Below are 16,592 nucleotides of genomic sequence, written 5' to 3' on the forward strand. Positions count from 1 at the left end.
AGCCATGAATGATTCTACGCAGCATTGGCAGCTTGTGCAATGGGCTCAGTGACCATCAGCATCTACCAGCAGGTTCTCCTGGCAGAGGCAAAGCTGGCTAGGCAGGCAGGTATCCTGCTGCATGGCTAGCAGAAACCAGTGTTGGCCAATAACAGCAGTGGACTAGAGCCAATGCTGGGTGCTGCTGGCCATTTAGTAGCCAGATAGATACATGCATTGCACTCCCTCCAGTTGGCCATGCCTACAAGGTCACAAGTGATACCTCCCAATAAGGGCTTACTGCAGTTGTTGTTTTAGTTGTGGCAACTGGAACACCAGAAGCTGCCTTATACGGAGTCAGGCCATTGGCTCATCCAGCCCAGCATTGTCTACAGTGACTGGCAGTGGTTCCCCGGGGCTTCAGAAGGGAGACCTTCCCAGCCCTGCCTGGAGATGCTGAGTATTGAAACAGGGACTTTCCAAATGCAAAGCAGAAGCTCAGCCACTGAGCTGTGGCCCTCCCTCTGCTTACTAACTTGCATGAATGTTCACTGCCATGCAGACATGGACAGACAGGAGACAAGAGACTGCGTGAACTGACTCACTGCCGCCACCACGTTCTTCAGAGATGGTTCCACCACCAGTCAAAACGCTGAAACCTCGTCACATACCCGTCCCAGTGTTCAGATGACATTTTCGTTCTGTTCTAATTTAACAGCCTATGATGAACTGAGGAGGTGGGTGGGTGGGTGGATAGACTTTGGCTTCCCACCCAAGCAAATCCGGAAATGCATATTATATTGGGAGAGCAGTTCATTTAGCCCTAATTTTAGCATGGACACGTAAGTGACATTTCCTTACATGGCATCTTTCGCTGATGTGCTCCTCCTAGCTTGAAGTCAGGGCCCTCAAGGTTTCCGAAGTGAAAAGCGTGCATGGCAGCATCTTGAGGATCTGACAGATTTCAAATGCCTTGCCTGATTTTACATTGGAGATGAGCTTCAAGTAAAGAATGCTAAAAAGATGTTTAAGCTAAGAGGTTAGCCTCATACCATCTGGAGAAGCGCCGTCGCTGACGGAAGTAGCTCTGAGGTTTCCAAAGGACCACTAAAGCTCGCAGGCTGAATGCTTTCCGTGCAAAATGTTAGGCAACTCGCAGCAACAATTTCAATGCCTATCCTCTCATGGATGGCCCTTTAAATGCAGCCAAGGAAGCAGAGCCCTGTACACAACAGCAAGTCTTCTTTACACTATCTCGTTGCTTGCCGAGATTTATTGCATTTTGATAAACGATCGTTTATGTTGTTTTGACAATTGGAGAATTTATGAATCAGAGCTATTTGCCTAAAGTGATGAACTGAATTGTAAAAGAACCATTAGCAATGATGACACCATTTGAAATTTGTTTAAGAATCAAGTTACAGTTTTGCTTTCTTTTCAATAAGGAGCAAAAAGACAGCCAAGGAGCATTCATTTCAGTGTAACAAGCTTCTGACAGGCCTCATCAAGAGAGCTTGCACAGCCAAAGTTATAGGCTGGGTTTCCTACCCCCTGTTTCAGACGTACGTAACTTTCCCAACTGAGACCAAGCAACCCCCCAACTCATATTTTCCAGTTTCATGTGCCGTTTCCTGCTGGACACTGAAATGAGATGGGACAGAATCTTTATCTGGATATAATGGTTTTCTGACACCTTACTAGGACTGCTTAGAAAATGTCTACATATTATTCACATGATCCCAGTGGATACACTTGGATCAGAAAGTTTACTGTTTCCCAAATTTTACCCAAGCCAGTGGTGTTTAGCTTCATTATTTGTCTCCATTTGTCCATTGTGTATATCACTGTCCCACATGCTATAATAGTGAAATGCAGGCTAAAAGCACAAAGCCAACCAGAATGGTCAACCACTTCTGACTCTCCTTCTGGGCACGACTTAGCAACCAATTTAAAAGTTGCAAAGAGACAATGGATTGTGTCCAATGTTGCAGTTTTGCTTGCACAACAGACTTCCGGTACAAACATTGTAAATAGTTTCAAAACACAACCACAAAGCAAGCCAAATGCAAAATCCATAAACACCTCCACAAGAATCCACAGTAACTGTATTCAAGTCAAAATGGAGTTTAAATGAAAAGACCCAGAAAGGCCCCAGTATAATGAGAAGCAGTAGTCAGAATGCCAATTTTTGTTTTCTACCCTTTAGAACTACTCTCTGCATGCTTCTTGTACCTTGCTAGACTGAACGAATAAAAAAAAACCACACTATCCGATAGGTTTCAAAATCAAAAAGTACAAACAGGATGTACCTTGGGATTTTGAGTGTTCAAACCGGTGGGGGCTTTGACCCACAGGCTGAATGTGGACTTCCAGGCTTCTTTGTCCTGCCCTCAGGATTCTTCCCAGGTGACACCCTTCATTGGCCTTCATCTAAATGCCTCTCAGATGCTTTTGCCCAGCTGGATTGATGGAGGAAGCATTATGTTCATTGCGTCCCAACAGAGGTTCTACTGGTAAAAAAATAATAATCTGTGTTGTTTATCTCTCTATGGGGAGTAGAGTTAAGAGAGGGAAACAGAAAGAAAGTGAGAACAAGCAAGATGTGACTAATAATGAATCAAAGCTAGTCTGGTCTGGAAAATGAGAATGTAGCTAAAGAGGTGGCCTTCACTTTGGCCAGCCCCATGAATCTCCAGGAGCTTTCACCCCTTCAAGACTATCCTCTCAGCACTGAACTAAGAATGAATTGTGTTGTGAATTTGGAGGGGGCAGCATAGGCAGCATGCCTGAGTCCCTTCTAATTCCTGGATCCAGCAAGGGTTAAAATCAATGAAGGAGCCCCTTGTTTAATATGGCCAGGCAAGGGCCATAATGGTCTCCTAAGTATGGGTCATTAGGGGAACAAAGGAAGTGACTCTGCGCCAGAAAGCAAATAGTTAGATTGAAGGACAATAGAGTTGTGTGAGAGAGATGAAAGTTAGAAGCAGGCAGAAGCCAAAGAGGGAGAGCCATGCTTGATTTCTGCTTGAATCTATGGCTATGATGATGGGAGAAGCAGAATCTGTGAGCTAATGCTGTGAGTGAGCCCCTCCATCCTAGGCTCAGGTTGTAAAGGTAAAGGTAAAGGGACCCCTGACCATTAGGTCCAGTCGTGGCCGACTCTGGGGTTGCAGCGCTCATCTCACTTTATTGGCCGAGGGAGCCGGCGTACAGCTTCCGGGTCATGTGGCCAGCATGACTAAGCCGCTTCTGGCGAACCAGAGCAGCACACGGAAATGCTGTTTACCTTCCCACTGGAGCAGTACCTATTTATCTACTTGCACTTTGACGTGCTTTCAAACTGCTAGGTTGGCAGGAGCAGGGATCAAGCAATGGGAGCTCACCCTGTTGCGGGGATTCAAACCGCCGACCTTCTGATCGGCAAGTCCTAGGCTCTGTGGTTTAACCCACAGCGCCACCCCTGTCCCACAGGCTCAGGTTGTATATATGTGCAAATAAATCCTATATCATAAAGACACCACAGTCTCTGCTGTCCCTTATTCCCAGGAAACGGAGCCCTGGGTTAGCATCTTGAACCCCTGGAATCTTGCACGGCTTGGAGACTGGGATGGTGTGCAACAATATTATTACAAGACAATTCATTTTTCTGCTTCCCCTCCCCCGTTCTTTATTTGTCCCTCAGGTCAGCGGAATATTGGTTAGAAAGACAGAACCTCTAGTTTTGTTTCAAAAAGTTTATAAAAGTGGTGATGGCATGAGAATCTGGTTGTTTACTGCTGGTAACTTGGCATCACTTGTTTGGGAATCACTTGGCACTTTTCATGATGTGATATTTACGTTTTGGGTTTCTCTCTCAACCCCCCTGCCCCCATCAAGAGATCTTTGAAAACATGAACCAAATAATGTCACAATATGCTGTAGATCATCCATTTGAACAAATCAGCTCTGGAACAAATCAGTTATACTCCTGAATGCTCACACACACACACACACACACACTGGCACAGAGACATAATTTAATCAGCTCCAAGATTCCTTATATATTATGACAAACCTGTGCACCTCCAGGGTGCTCATCTGCCACAGAGCAAATTTTATATGTCACTCAGATGTGTTCCAACTTGCCATTATTTTTGTGGTGTCTGTAGCATGGTATTTATGGCAATTCGAGAACAATCTAAAGAAACATATTAAGAGCTTTGTGCAGGGGGGTAGGCGGGGAAAATAAAGCTACATATGTAGAGCTGATCTGCAGTTCATATGAATCAGTGTTAGTCACCACAGTAAATCAAACCATTTTGATTTACGCTAGTGGAGAGGACCTTGCTCCACAGCCATGTTGGGAATGAATTTAACCCTGGGGTTGTTTGCGGAGAGCATTGCTTGCATTTTCTAATTGTTTTGTCTGCAGTGCACAGATTTTGAATAAAAAAACACAACAAAGTATTAAAAAATCCAAACAATGAAAACATTCATTTTTATTTTATTCTTTTTTTCTTAAAAAACAAACAAACTTCATAATGCCCTGGCAAGTTGGCTGTGGTTAGCTACTGTGAAAGCTTCACAAGCTGCCCCTCAATCTGGACCCCTGGAGAGGATTCCAAGTGAGGGGGAAGAGGAAACAGGAGAACAATGGAGAGACAATGAAAATTTGGTGGTGGTGGGGTGGTGGTGGTGGTGGGGGGGAGAGAAATCATGGCAGGCTTCCAGCAGGCTTTCACACAGAAAGTATTTTTGGCCCACTACGAACGAATCAAGATCACGTCTTAAACTGAGGTATTGAAATTAAGTTAACAGTTTGGGTACAGATGTAACATATTTAGGGAATTAGCTGAGCTGCGTAGATACATCTGACGTCCAGACATACGTGAACAGACATCCCACCAGATTCTCAATGTTAGGGCTGCCAGACTTTAATAGCAGCTTGATATGCTGGAATTAGCAGGTGAAGGTATCTATGACATGGCCATAGCTACAGTGGCCAGCTGAACAGCTGGTAACCTTGTTCAGGGTTGCTGCTTCATGGCTGAAGGGCTATGAATGTGGTTAACTTCTCCCTTTTCAACATAGGCCTCAAGCAGAGACATTTCTGGGTTCCTGAGCAAGAGCTCCATTGCCCATGCAACCAATTCAGATGTCATGGTCCCATTTTGATTGAGAGGCTTGGAAACGTGCCCAGTGCTTATTGACTCTCTCCTCTCCCTTTCCTAAGCATAGTTTGCTGTGAGTGGGGATATGATACTGGGTGCTAACCAGGAATTATGTCCAAACCATTATTTGAAACTGCAACTTGAAGAGAATTGCAAACCATAGTCCTGCCCTAAGCATCGTTGGCTTGATAATGGTTAGAAGCAGAACCAGAAAAAAGAAAATGGGGAACAATAGCAAAAGAGGAGGAGAAGGAAGAACATGACCCACAACATATTACCAACCCCTCAAACCATGGTTTAGAAGACTGGAACATTGTGTTTATATTAGCTAGTCACTTGCACATCACGAAAGAAGAGTGGAGAGAGAGAGAGAGATAACAAAGGGGGGGGGGCACAGATTTGCATATGCTAAAGTATATATGCATATGTACATTAAGAAAATACTATAATTTAAATCAGCAAAGGCAAACCCTAGCCCTTCAGATTTTGCTGAACTACAATTCCCAACGTCCCTAATGTTTATGCCTGCTGGAGTTTGCTGTATAAATAGACAATCCCTGGAGATCAATAAAAAGTGAGTCTGGGGACAGATTATAGTCACCCATTCCCAGCCACTCAAGGGAGATGAAAGTGGTAACTGGGGTTTGCAAGGCTTTAAAAATGTTTTAAAACCTTATAAATAGTGTTTGGCCAGGAGTGGCGTAGGGCAAAAGAAATAATGTCTGTTGTGGGAAAGTTTCTTGCCTGTTTCTGAGCTAATTCAGCTCCATAACACCCATTCAAAAATGAAAAATCAGGTATTAATATTAGATTAGTTTTCAACCAGCAATGAAGAAAGATTCACCTTGGTTTATCAACTTGAGTTCTCATAGGGTGATTGTTTAGGCGTGAATTCTAGAAGTTCTTCCAAAAGTCTCAGATTTGCAGGCTCAAAACAGTGGGAAGATCGGAATCCAGAGATAGCTCGAAAAGTAGATTTCAAGAAATATTGCTTTTATACTCAGCAAGGCACTTTGCAGTCTTCTTTCTCTTCTTCACACAGGCACAGAAGGAGAGAGAGAAAGAAACCAAAGATGGCAGGGGAAGAGATAAGCCTTCTTGACATTGCATGGATTTCATCGCTGGCTCGTGTACTCATGCAGGCAGTGAATCATACTGATAATTACAATAAGATCATGTTGAAAATAAATTCCCTCCGTTTTTAAGGAAGTGCAGATTTTGGAATTAGCTTACTGACTTCTAATGTTGTGCTACAAATAATTCCCCTAAATCAAATTTTAATTCCCTTTCTGCCATACCAGTTCTGTGTTGATTTAATTTTTTGCAGTCAGCTTAGCTATTTCCTTTGCTGTTTGTGCTAATAACTCTTTTTAATCATATTTGTTTGTGACTCCAGAGCCTAACGACACACGATATACACTGGGGAAGAGCAAAGATCTTCTCTTTCTCTCTGTGTCATTCTCCCACCCCCGATACTTCATGCCCCCTCCCTTCAACACAAAGTCTTTCCACAATGAATCTTGCAATCGTGTCTATTTTTGAAACGAGGTAGAGCTCCGCCAGTCAACATCACCATGGCTGGAGACAACCTGTGGGGTCCCCAAGGAGGACAGACGGAAAGGCCCACCATCACCAGAGACCTCAGTAGCAGCTGCCCTTTCCTCAATCAAGGGGAAAGCAGCAGGGGCGAGTCCTCCTCAATCAAGCAGGGTAAGACCTTCCCGGGTCATTACACAGGTGTCCTATTCCCTGCAGAGAAGAACAAGGCTTCTTTAAGCTATTGGATAGTCGATCGAGGTGTCATCTTTTAAAGAGAAAGTAACTTCGCTCTTTCTTCAGTGTCTGCCCGCCATGCTTGGTTGCCTGCCCTTCCTCCCCTGCCCCTTTGGCAAGCCTTACTTACATATGTTCCCTTGTAATGGATGCGCATGCATAATTTCCCCTATCCCTTCTCGGTATTTTGATAATTTCACGCATCCATTTCCATTCAGTTCCTTCCTCACCTGCCCAGCATGCCTGACCCAAAGGTGTGTGTGCGCTCCTCAAAAAGATCAAAACTTTTTTTTTTAAAGGAGTACCTTAAAAGAAGCAAAAACAATATAGGTTAGGCAGCATGAATCTGGGACGGAAGAGGTCAAAAGGTGGGTCAAATAGATGATGGTAATGACGATGACGGTGATGACGACTGGCATTTTTATGCTGCTTTTCTGCCGATAAAAGACTCTCAAAGCAGATTACTGATATCAGTGGGAAGACAATCACTAGCCTCAGGTTCACAATCTAAGAGACATGAAACAAAGGGGGGGGGGAGAATATCAGGGAGAAAAACAAACTCAGACACTTAGTGAACAGAAGTAAAGGCATATTTTCCAGAGGATCAAAAAAAATTGTTGCTTTTTCAGCAGAGCTGCTGGAGAGGCCCTTCAGTCTCCTCTCTCCTCTCATAGGCTGCTGTAGATGACAACTTAGGAAGGAGCCTAATGCAGTTTGTCTCTTAAGCAGATCTGATGCAGTGCCATCATTGCCTGTCCTGATGTTTTCCCATGAGTGTTCCTTCTTCTCATCCCAACCACTAAACTCCAGATCCCAAACCTGAAGAGACTCCAGCTATCTAAGCAGAAGGGGGCCAGGCTGTGGGTCAGACTCTCCTAGAATTACTTAAGTTGATTTTATGTGGCTGCTGCTTTAGTGGGATCAGAGATGAGGACCTGAATGGACAGGGAGCAAACAGGGCTGTTTCCTGGGTGCTGAGATTCGACTCCTGTCCCCCTCCCCCCAAACTTTTGATGGTTGTAAAATCCTAGCCCTCAGAATCCCCCGTTTTTCCAGAAACAGTTCTGGGTAAGTTGCTAAGATACTATCTTGCGTTTAAGCCAAGCTAGTACTGTTTACGAGCTCATTCAGAATGTGATAGTTTGAATCACAGCAAGATATGCATTGTTCTCTCTCTCTCTCTCTCTCTCTCTCTCTCTCTCTCTCTCTCTCTCCAGCCTCCTATCTAAACTTTCCTTATTCTTCTTCCCACCTCTTCTGACCACAATGTCCACTGCCCTAGTTGATTTGTTCTGGAATTAAACCAACGAATACGAGATTCTAATATGGGATCACTAGAAAACCAAGCCAAATTTTGACATTAAAACACTTGTGATCTCTTGAAGCATGTCACGAGGTTCATTATTACAGGTCTTTATAGCATTTAATAAATATTTATCTCTTCTGAAACTGTTACAGACACCTTTTAAATTTTTCATTTATGAAGATCTAATGAACACTTAATGTTTTTAATAAATGGCTAATCAATTGTTATATTATTAGAGAGTCCAAAAGATCAGGGAACTGCTTATAACTATATTTTATAACCATATATTGATGAGCTTATAACCATAACACAGTTCTGTAACATGCCTATATGCACCTATTAATCACAACTTCGCAAGGGACCATCTTCCCTGCCCAGGCTGTATTGATACACAGCACCACTCCACAGGTGTGAATTGGCTAAGCAACGTGGCTCAGAAGCTAAGTCAGCACCTTTCATCTCTTTCAGAAGTCTTCAAGACAAGCAACCCAATTATGTAAAGTAATAGAAAGATTAGACCCTAAGGGTGCAGTCCAGAGAAATTTAGGCCCACTCAAATCCCGCTAATTCCAACAGGACTTAAGTGTGCCTAATGTTCACTTGATTGTGCTGTAAGACTGCAATCTAAAACCGATTAAGACGCAGTGCATGGACTCCAGCTCATTTAGCACCATTGATTCCATGTGACCATTGACTTCAGTGGGATTAAATTAGTCTAAATCCAAATGTTCCAGTTTTCCTGGTTTGTGGATAGAGTTGCCAAGCTGAAATTCTGCAGCCAATGATTCTAGGTGAGTCCCACAGCAGGAACAGCTTCAAAGTCACAGAATAAAGATTTAAGATACTAATGATAATTGAAATGTTATGCTCATCTGAATGGCTGCTTCTCAAGTTGTTCTTTCATTGCCTTGAGTCTAACATAGCAACATGGGAAGTGTCCCAAAGGAAGCATTTTCATGGGATTCTACCCCAGAAGGCATTTTTGGGGATTCCACAATGAGAATTCCGCCATGATTTCTGCCTGCTGTATACATGGATGAGGAACCAGCAGAGGTCATTCCTATCTAGAAGAAACCTCTGGAGCATCTGATTGACAGCCCCAGTTCTTATTCCTAATTGTAGCTGGCCTTCCTCTGGCCAGCATAGCTCTTGTGATGTGCTCAGATACGTCTCGTTGTGCACAAACCTTAGGGCAATCTGACATGTAGGACACCATCGTATCAAAGTGATTTCCAGTGCTGTTTCTCATCATTGATAACATCTGCTAAAATGTCACAAAGACTCTGTGAGGTAACCCTGTGAAGAGTTGACATAAAAAATTCCCTAAGACTGAATCATTTGTTTTCTAAAGCCACTACAGGCAACTCCTAATTTACGCAGGGGTTACGTTGCAAGTTACCGCGCATTTAAGTGAAATTGCGTATATTTGAAACACCATTGAAAAACCCTGCAAACACCCCATTCTGCCCCCACCCTGCCCCATTCTGCCCCTTTTTGTGACGTTTTTGTGACGTTTTGGGGTCACTTCCAGGTTCGACGTGATGCATGCATGGTCGAACACATATTGGATGTGCCTGAAACTGTACATAGTTTGTTCCAAGAGACATATAACTGTGTTCTGAAGTGTTTGGAAAAAAACATTTACGTTGAGATATTGCACAGAGTTGGATGGGAGGCTAGCCTTGAATCCCCAAAGTGTCTTTTTTAAATAGCCCCACCGAAAACAATGGGGATACTGCAGAATAAACAACTAAGGATCTTAATGTCAATAGAATTAGTTTTAGAAGTCAAAGACCAGCTTGCTTGTAGAATTCTTGCCTCCTGCCCTCTGCTGGTGTTTTCAGACAATTCACACAAACAACTCCATGCTTACTCCTAAACAACTTCTTAGACACAGAACACCTGCTCTGAGACAAATCCCCAGGCTGCTGCTCTTTTCTGCCTATATATATATATGCATAAACACAATTAACAAGGGCTGGAAAGGCAGATGGGAGATTGGCTTTGTTATAATGATCAGGGAGGGGTGCTTCCATTTTATTTCTTTGATCTTCCCCCACTCTTCAAGCGTCACTTCTCCACAGGCTAGGTATACAGCCTTGTCATATGTCTTTGCAGTGTCTCATAGGAATAGGGCTGTTATGATTTCTACCCTTAACACTATTAGTATGGAATATTAAATATTCCATACAATTGCAGTCTACAAGTCGGCAAGGAATGAAACATAAGAAACAAATCATGTGCCAGCCTTCTAATAGAGGGAGGGTTACAAAATGATGCCATGAAAACCATCAGGTCATTAGAAACCATGCACAGTTTCCAATGTGAGCTTTAACAGACTTAAAATAGAACCAAGAAAGCATTTTCTTTGGTTGATTAGCCAAACTAATCACTCACAGTTCTAATCTTATTGAAGTTTGTGTGATTTGCATTTTTTGCTTAATGATTTTGGTATATAACCCAGGATTTATGTTAATGGCAGGGACCTGCACCACGCAAATCATTATCGCCATTAGAATTTATCTTACGGTATGAACTTGCAGTACTTATCCTGTCACACTTTCATTTTATTAGAAAAGTTTGCAGAGTTAGAAGTCATTTAAAGTCATTTAATTGTTAAATGTTAATTAAAAATGCAATGGGTAATAGATTTTGACTGAGCACAGACGCAGTTCTATTGCTGCCATCAAGCATGTGAACTAAAAATACGATATGATTGGCCAAAGTGTATTCATTTTCCGGGAGAGTAGTAACCAGGCCACAGGCCACTTTCCTCTCAACATTACTCCCTCCTCCCTCTCCATCAGCACAAGGGGCAAAAAGCAAAACTATTTTTCTAGAAGCGGAAGTGCTTAAGCTGCGTTATAATAGGAATAACCTCAGCCAAGGATATTTCTTTGTGAATTAATGACCGACTGGAGTTAATGGTCATTGGCTTCACCTTAGGCCCTCAATTAAACCCTGAACCTCGGTTGGTATCACTTAATTGACTTAGTTTCATTTCATTTCAGCATTTCTAAACAGCCTGCCTGGAATCACCCTGACAGAGTTGCGTGGCCTTTGTAGATGTGGTCTGACATACCCTCCGTCCTCCTGCCTGGACACTTCGTTTTGTTTTGACATGGTTGCACAATGCCCTGTCCATGCATCGGCGCAGATAACAGCAGATGACCAAGGCTAAATCTAGCCCAAGAGTGACTAGAAATGGGAGTGTAGCAAAGGATGCAATGTAGTCGAAATGAAAGACTTAAGCCCCATTGCTTTGAATGAGAAAAGGCGGCTTCAGTGCAATTACATGGGAGTAAGAGCCATTAAATCTCATATGGCCTATTTCTGAGTAGACATGCATAAGATGCACATTTCTCTATAATGGGGATTCTGGGGTGAGATCCGAGAATCAAAATTTTTATTTGCTGCAGACAGGATTGCATCCCCTCTGAAAGAAAGAAAAAAGTAGTTTGGGGGTGCTCCTGGAATGATCCTACTGCCATTAGAAGTTCAGATTACCTCAGTGGCAAGGAGCACCCAAGGCCAGCTTTGGTTGCTAGGCCAACAGTAGCCTTTCTTGAACAGGGACAGCTTGGCCACTGTGTTCCATGCACTGGTAACCTCATGGCATTCTGTGTGGGACAATCCTTGGTCATGATTTGGGAGCTGTAGCTAGTGAAGAATTTGGTGGCTAGGGACGGTACAGACTGGGGGATCTGGCCACACCTATTACACTGGTCTTCAATGAACTGCACTGTCTACCTATTAGTAATGGAGTCATGTTCAAGGTCTTGTTATTAACATATAAAGCAGGGAATCTCAGACCCAGAGGTACAATGCAGCCCTCCAAGCCTTCCTTTCCCTTCCCTTCCCTCTCCTGTTCCCTCTTCCCTTCCTTTTTGCCTTCCCTTCATTTCATAGTTTTTATTCATTTTCATCTTTAAACTGTTTGACGTGGTTGCACTGAGCTATCTTGGTTTAGATTAGAGCACACGACATGCAACAATTACATCAAATGAAAAATAAAACAATAAGCACTCCAGTAAATGTTTCTGACTATATTAACAAAGTTGTGTCAACTTATATATACCAAAATTATTATTACAGATATGAAATTATGTATAGCAACGTCTATTGCTTAGATTGGTGACCCTAAAGCAGGGGTCAGCAAACTTTTTCAGCAGGGGGCTGGTCCACTGTCCCTCATACCTTGTGGGGGGCTGGACTATATTGGGGGGGGGAATGAACTAATTCCTATGCCCCACAAATCACCCAGAGATGCATTTTAAATAAAAGCACACATTCTACTCATGTAAAAACATGCTGATTCCCGGACCGTCCGTGGGCCTGATTTAGAAGGTGATTGGGCCGGATCCGGCCCCCGGGCCTTAGTTTGCCTACCCATGCCCTAAAGCAAAAGGTATTTTGTATCAATAACAATGAGAATTTAAATTACAATTTAAATTTAAACTACCGTATGTACTTCATGTCCCTCCAAGCCTTTCTAGCTGGCCCATGGGACTCTCCCAGGTCAAACCCCTTACTAGTCTTGCTTCAAACCCTCGTTTAGTACTTTTGGCGGGCTGGAAAGTTTTCTTGAACTTGGAATGCCTCTTGCTGACTTGGATGGAGGATATAGAGGGGCGTGTTCACATGTGTAGAAACTGACCTATTGTACAAATTCACATTAACTGCTCCACTCACTTTTGCTTCTGGCTCCTCCTGCCACTTGCATGTGTTCCCAGAACATTGTCCAGAAGAAAATGTGGCCGTTGGGCTGATAAAGGTTCCCCACACTGGATATAAAATAGGTGTTACCATGGAGAAGGACCACTTCTGTGTTGCTGCTAGTTGGCAGACTGCAAGTTGAGGCCCAGTCAACCAAGTCTCATCCAACGGTCCTGATGACTGTGTGGGTCAGTGTTGGGAAAGGTGTTCTCTGGAAGCTTCTCCTTTTGCCATCCGGAAAGCTCTAGCTCCCCATTTGTGGAATGCTCTCCCCAGGGAGGTTCAGCTGACACCTTCACCTTTAGGCACCAAGCAAAAACTTTCCATTTCAACCAGGCCTTTAGCTGACTGACATCCAATGCCCATTTAAATGTGTTGTGGGAGGGCGGGTTATTAGTTTGCTTCTGTTCTTATTTTTATTATGTATTTTGTGTTTTTCATATTGTAATTATGTTGTGAACTGCCCTGAGATCTACAGATGAAGGGTATTTAATTAATTTAATTAATAAAGTAATTATTATTATTATTATTATTATTATTATTATTATTATCTGTAGCATGTTTCAGAGACTGAAAAACAGTATTTTTTGATGATTGATCTCTGGATAGAACTGCTTGTTATTTGTATAATTTTATAGCCTGCGTATATATATATTTAAACTCCAGCTTTTACATTTGCAATTGCAAATACGAGTATTTATTAAATAATTTTATTTGTTGACTACTTATATAATTTGTATATATGCATTGAGCCTACAGTATGTTCTAGAGTCCTTGTCTCCTTGCTGATTTAGAATCCTTGACCCCTAATTGCAAACCACTTTGAGATATTTCTTATATAGTAAGCTGTCCCTCGGTTGACTAAGTAAATAAAACACATTAATTTTCTGATACTGTTATTAAGAGGGTTAAGTACATGTTAACTCTCTCAAATGGCTATCAGTGGTGTGTAACAAGTTTAACTTTGGCTCGGTTGCACCCGAAAGGGTGGCCTAAACATTAGAACTACCCTATCTCATGTTATAAAGCAGGATATGGGATTACAGTTTGTGATAAAACATGCAAAACTCAAACACTTCCAGGAAATGAGTATTACTGCTTATTACAACAGCTCAAGGCTTCAGCCACCAGAGAAAGGAGCTAACTTTCCAAATATCTTTCAGGTCCAGTCTATAAATTTCTAGTTTTCGATAAAAATTAATTGATCTCTAGCCCTTTTATTTAAGGTGGATGCAGGAACATCCCCATCCCCCTGGGCCAGATCCTTATCTCCTCCCATCCTGCAGGCCAACTTTGACATGGGTAAGGCTATCCACCTGCCAATCATTGGATGTCATCATGCCACCCAGTGTTTGATGGGTGGGTGGTCCCACCCACCTGTGAAAGTTGATCCATAGGGTGGGGAGAGAGAACTGCTTTGCCTGCTGGGAAAGTGCTGGTGAAGCAGCACCAAACACCATGTCCTTGTCTCTGCCCTGTTCCAGTTCGGTGAAGGGGCAGGGCTTGAAGCACCATAGACAGCTCTGAGTGAGCAACTTGCCCAAACAAAGGCTAAAGGTCAAAGGCCTTTTCAACCTCTGCCTCCAGTCCACCTCTCCTAGCTTCCTTAAAGGACCAAGCCTCTGGTCTGTTGATGGGCAGGTCTATGCTACCTGGGCTCTTGTCTTGTGCACTCCTTGCACTGCTGGAATCACAATGTAGGCTGGGAGGCACACCTGAGGCTCAGAGGAAGGTGCTTGAGAGACCTGAGTGCGGTGAGATCTGGTCCAAGGTGCCTCTGATGTAGTGGCCCTCTGGTCACTAGGCTCAGAATATGGCTCCTTAGCTGGTGACTCTGCAGCTTCTGGAATCTTGATCACTGCTTGATTCTGGAGTCATGACAGCCTCTGCCAATTCCAGCCACTGAGAACTGAATGTGTGTGTATTTTTGCATAGTGTTGCCCCCAATCTGCATTGCTTTGCTATGATAGAGTGTTGTTTGAGAAATGGTTGCTTACAGTTGTTTTATTAAATATCAAGCAGCTGCATTTGCTGTATTCTTTTCCGCAACTGCAGAAAAACATTCTTATTTAAACAAGCCTACCCAGGGGCTTAGAAAGCTGATGTGACTTTTCAACCCGATTTAATACTTTAACTTTTTGGACATTTTAAACAGTTGCAATTTCTTCTTGATAATTTTCTTGTTTTATCTTTTTGTAAACAGCTTTGAGTTTTTTTCTATAAATAACCAAGCAGTGTATAATTTTAATGAAATAAATAAATTAAACACAATAAACTAATGCCTATGTTATTATGTTGCAATTAACATTATTTTCCCTCCCATTTTCCCATCAACTTAATAGCATTGTTTGAATGAATGTAAAGCATGATGTGCTTTCCAAAAATGCTTGCACACTCCCCAGTCTCAATCTTTTCTCCTTCAGTACAGCCAAACTGAGAGAGGAGAGGGGAGATAGGAGCATGTGAGCCCAAGCTTCAGTCTTGTTCCTGTAAGAGTAAACACGGTTCAGCACTTCCAGTGTGATGCCTTAAGACAGGAGTCTTAATGAGTGTCTTTAAAAGCATCAGCTGGTATAAGTTCCCCATAGGCTTCAAATAAATCTGCCCATATCATGTCTTTCCAAACATAGGGCATACATTTCAATATTGTCAGGATTGCACCAAAAATTATTGGACCAAACTGAAACAGTTAAGGCTTCAAAATGAGTCTCCACCCCCTTTAATATGGAAAAGTTTAGAGGGGACTTTTGAATCTCTTTGATCAAGCTTTGAAATAATTTTACTGGATTACCATTGTACTAAAAGCATAATTTATAGTAGCTGACCTAAGCTGCTCTTTGTATAAAAGCCATATATTAAACAATGGCAGGAAAGCAAAAAATGCAACAGGAACTGAATCTGCTCTGTTTATTATTTAGCTCATAATTGCATCTTCCTTATTTAATCTTTTGAATTCTGGCATGGTCTTAATAATAAGGGTTCAAATAATGTTTACTATACACAGGAGGGAAAGCCTTGAGTAATACACCCTGTGCCTTCAAACTTTGTATAGCATGTGACCTTTCCTTAACCCAAGAAGGCCTGTTTTATAAAGATCGTACTAGATAGCTCCACTATAAAGCGTAATTTGCTGCCAAGCACCACTCTTAGCCATCTTAGTTAACATTTCTGCATACCATTTTTTTTTAATCTTTTCCCACAGCAGTTCCAAAAAGCTAAGGTTGGCACAAGCCTATCCACTGGCTACTTCTGAGCAAGTTAACCAGAACAAGAATCTACAATGTAGATGATTGCATTTTCAGCAGGTTATCTTCAACCTATCTTCAACCCACTTTTAACCCAAACATGTATTTGGGGATGCATTTCAAATTATTATTTTTTTAACCATATATTTGCCTGGCGGTAGTGCTCCTGTTGTGACCCACTTTGAATCAGGCTGTGACCCACTAGTGGCTCCTGACCTACCGGCGGAAGACCAGTGATTTGCAGGATAGTTCTCTGCCCTTAGCAATATGGATCAAGCTCACCCATTCTGGAGCCTAATTTCAAAACACAAGAATACAGACAAGGGCCTACAGCTCTCCTAAGGATGTTCCTGTATCCATTACAATGGGTGCTGGAGACACATTTTTTGTCAGGGTGATGGAAGGGCATCTCGGGAGATAAAC

The 16,592-nt window shown here is 42.5% G+C and overlaps 1 long non-coding RNA gene across 2 annotated transcripts; it reads right to left on the reverse strand.

Moving 5' to 3' along the window:
- Positions 1 to 6,033: 6,033 nt before the first annotated feature.
- Positions 6,034 to 15,134, reverse strand: LOC310767430. Of its 2 annotated transcripts, none has more exons than XR_014550888.1 (3): positions 14,577 to 15,134; positions 7,208 to 7,409; positions 6,034 to 6,161 (listed from the first exon to the last, which is right to left on the reverse strand). It is a non-coding gene; the product is annotated as an uncharacterized lncRNA (long non-coding RNA). The 2 variants fall into 2 exon arrangements; XR_014550889.1 differs by lacking the exon at positions 6,034 to 6,161 and adding an exon at positions 6,813 to 6,878.
- Positions 15,135 to 16,592: the final 1,458 nt, after the last annotated feature.

This window comes from Podarcis filfolensis (genome assembly GCF_964270895.1).
Source record: "Podarcis filfolensis genome assembly, chromosome: 1".
Taxonomy (NCBI): domain Eukaryota; kingdom Metazoa; phylum Chordata; class Lepidosauria; order Squamata; family Lacertidae; genus Podarcis; species Podarcis filfolensis.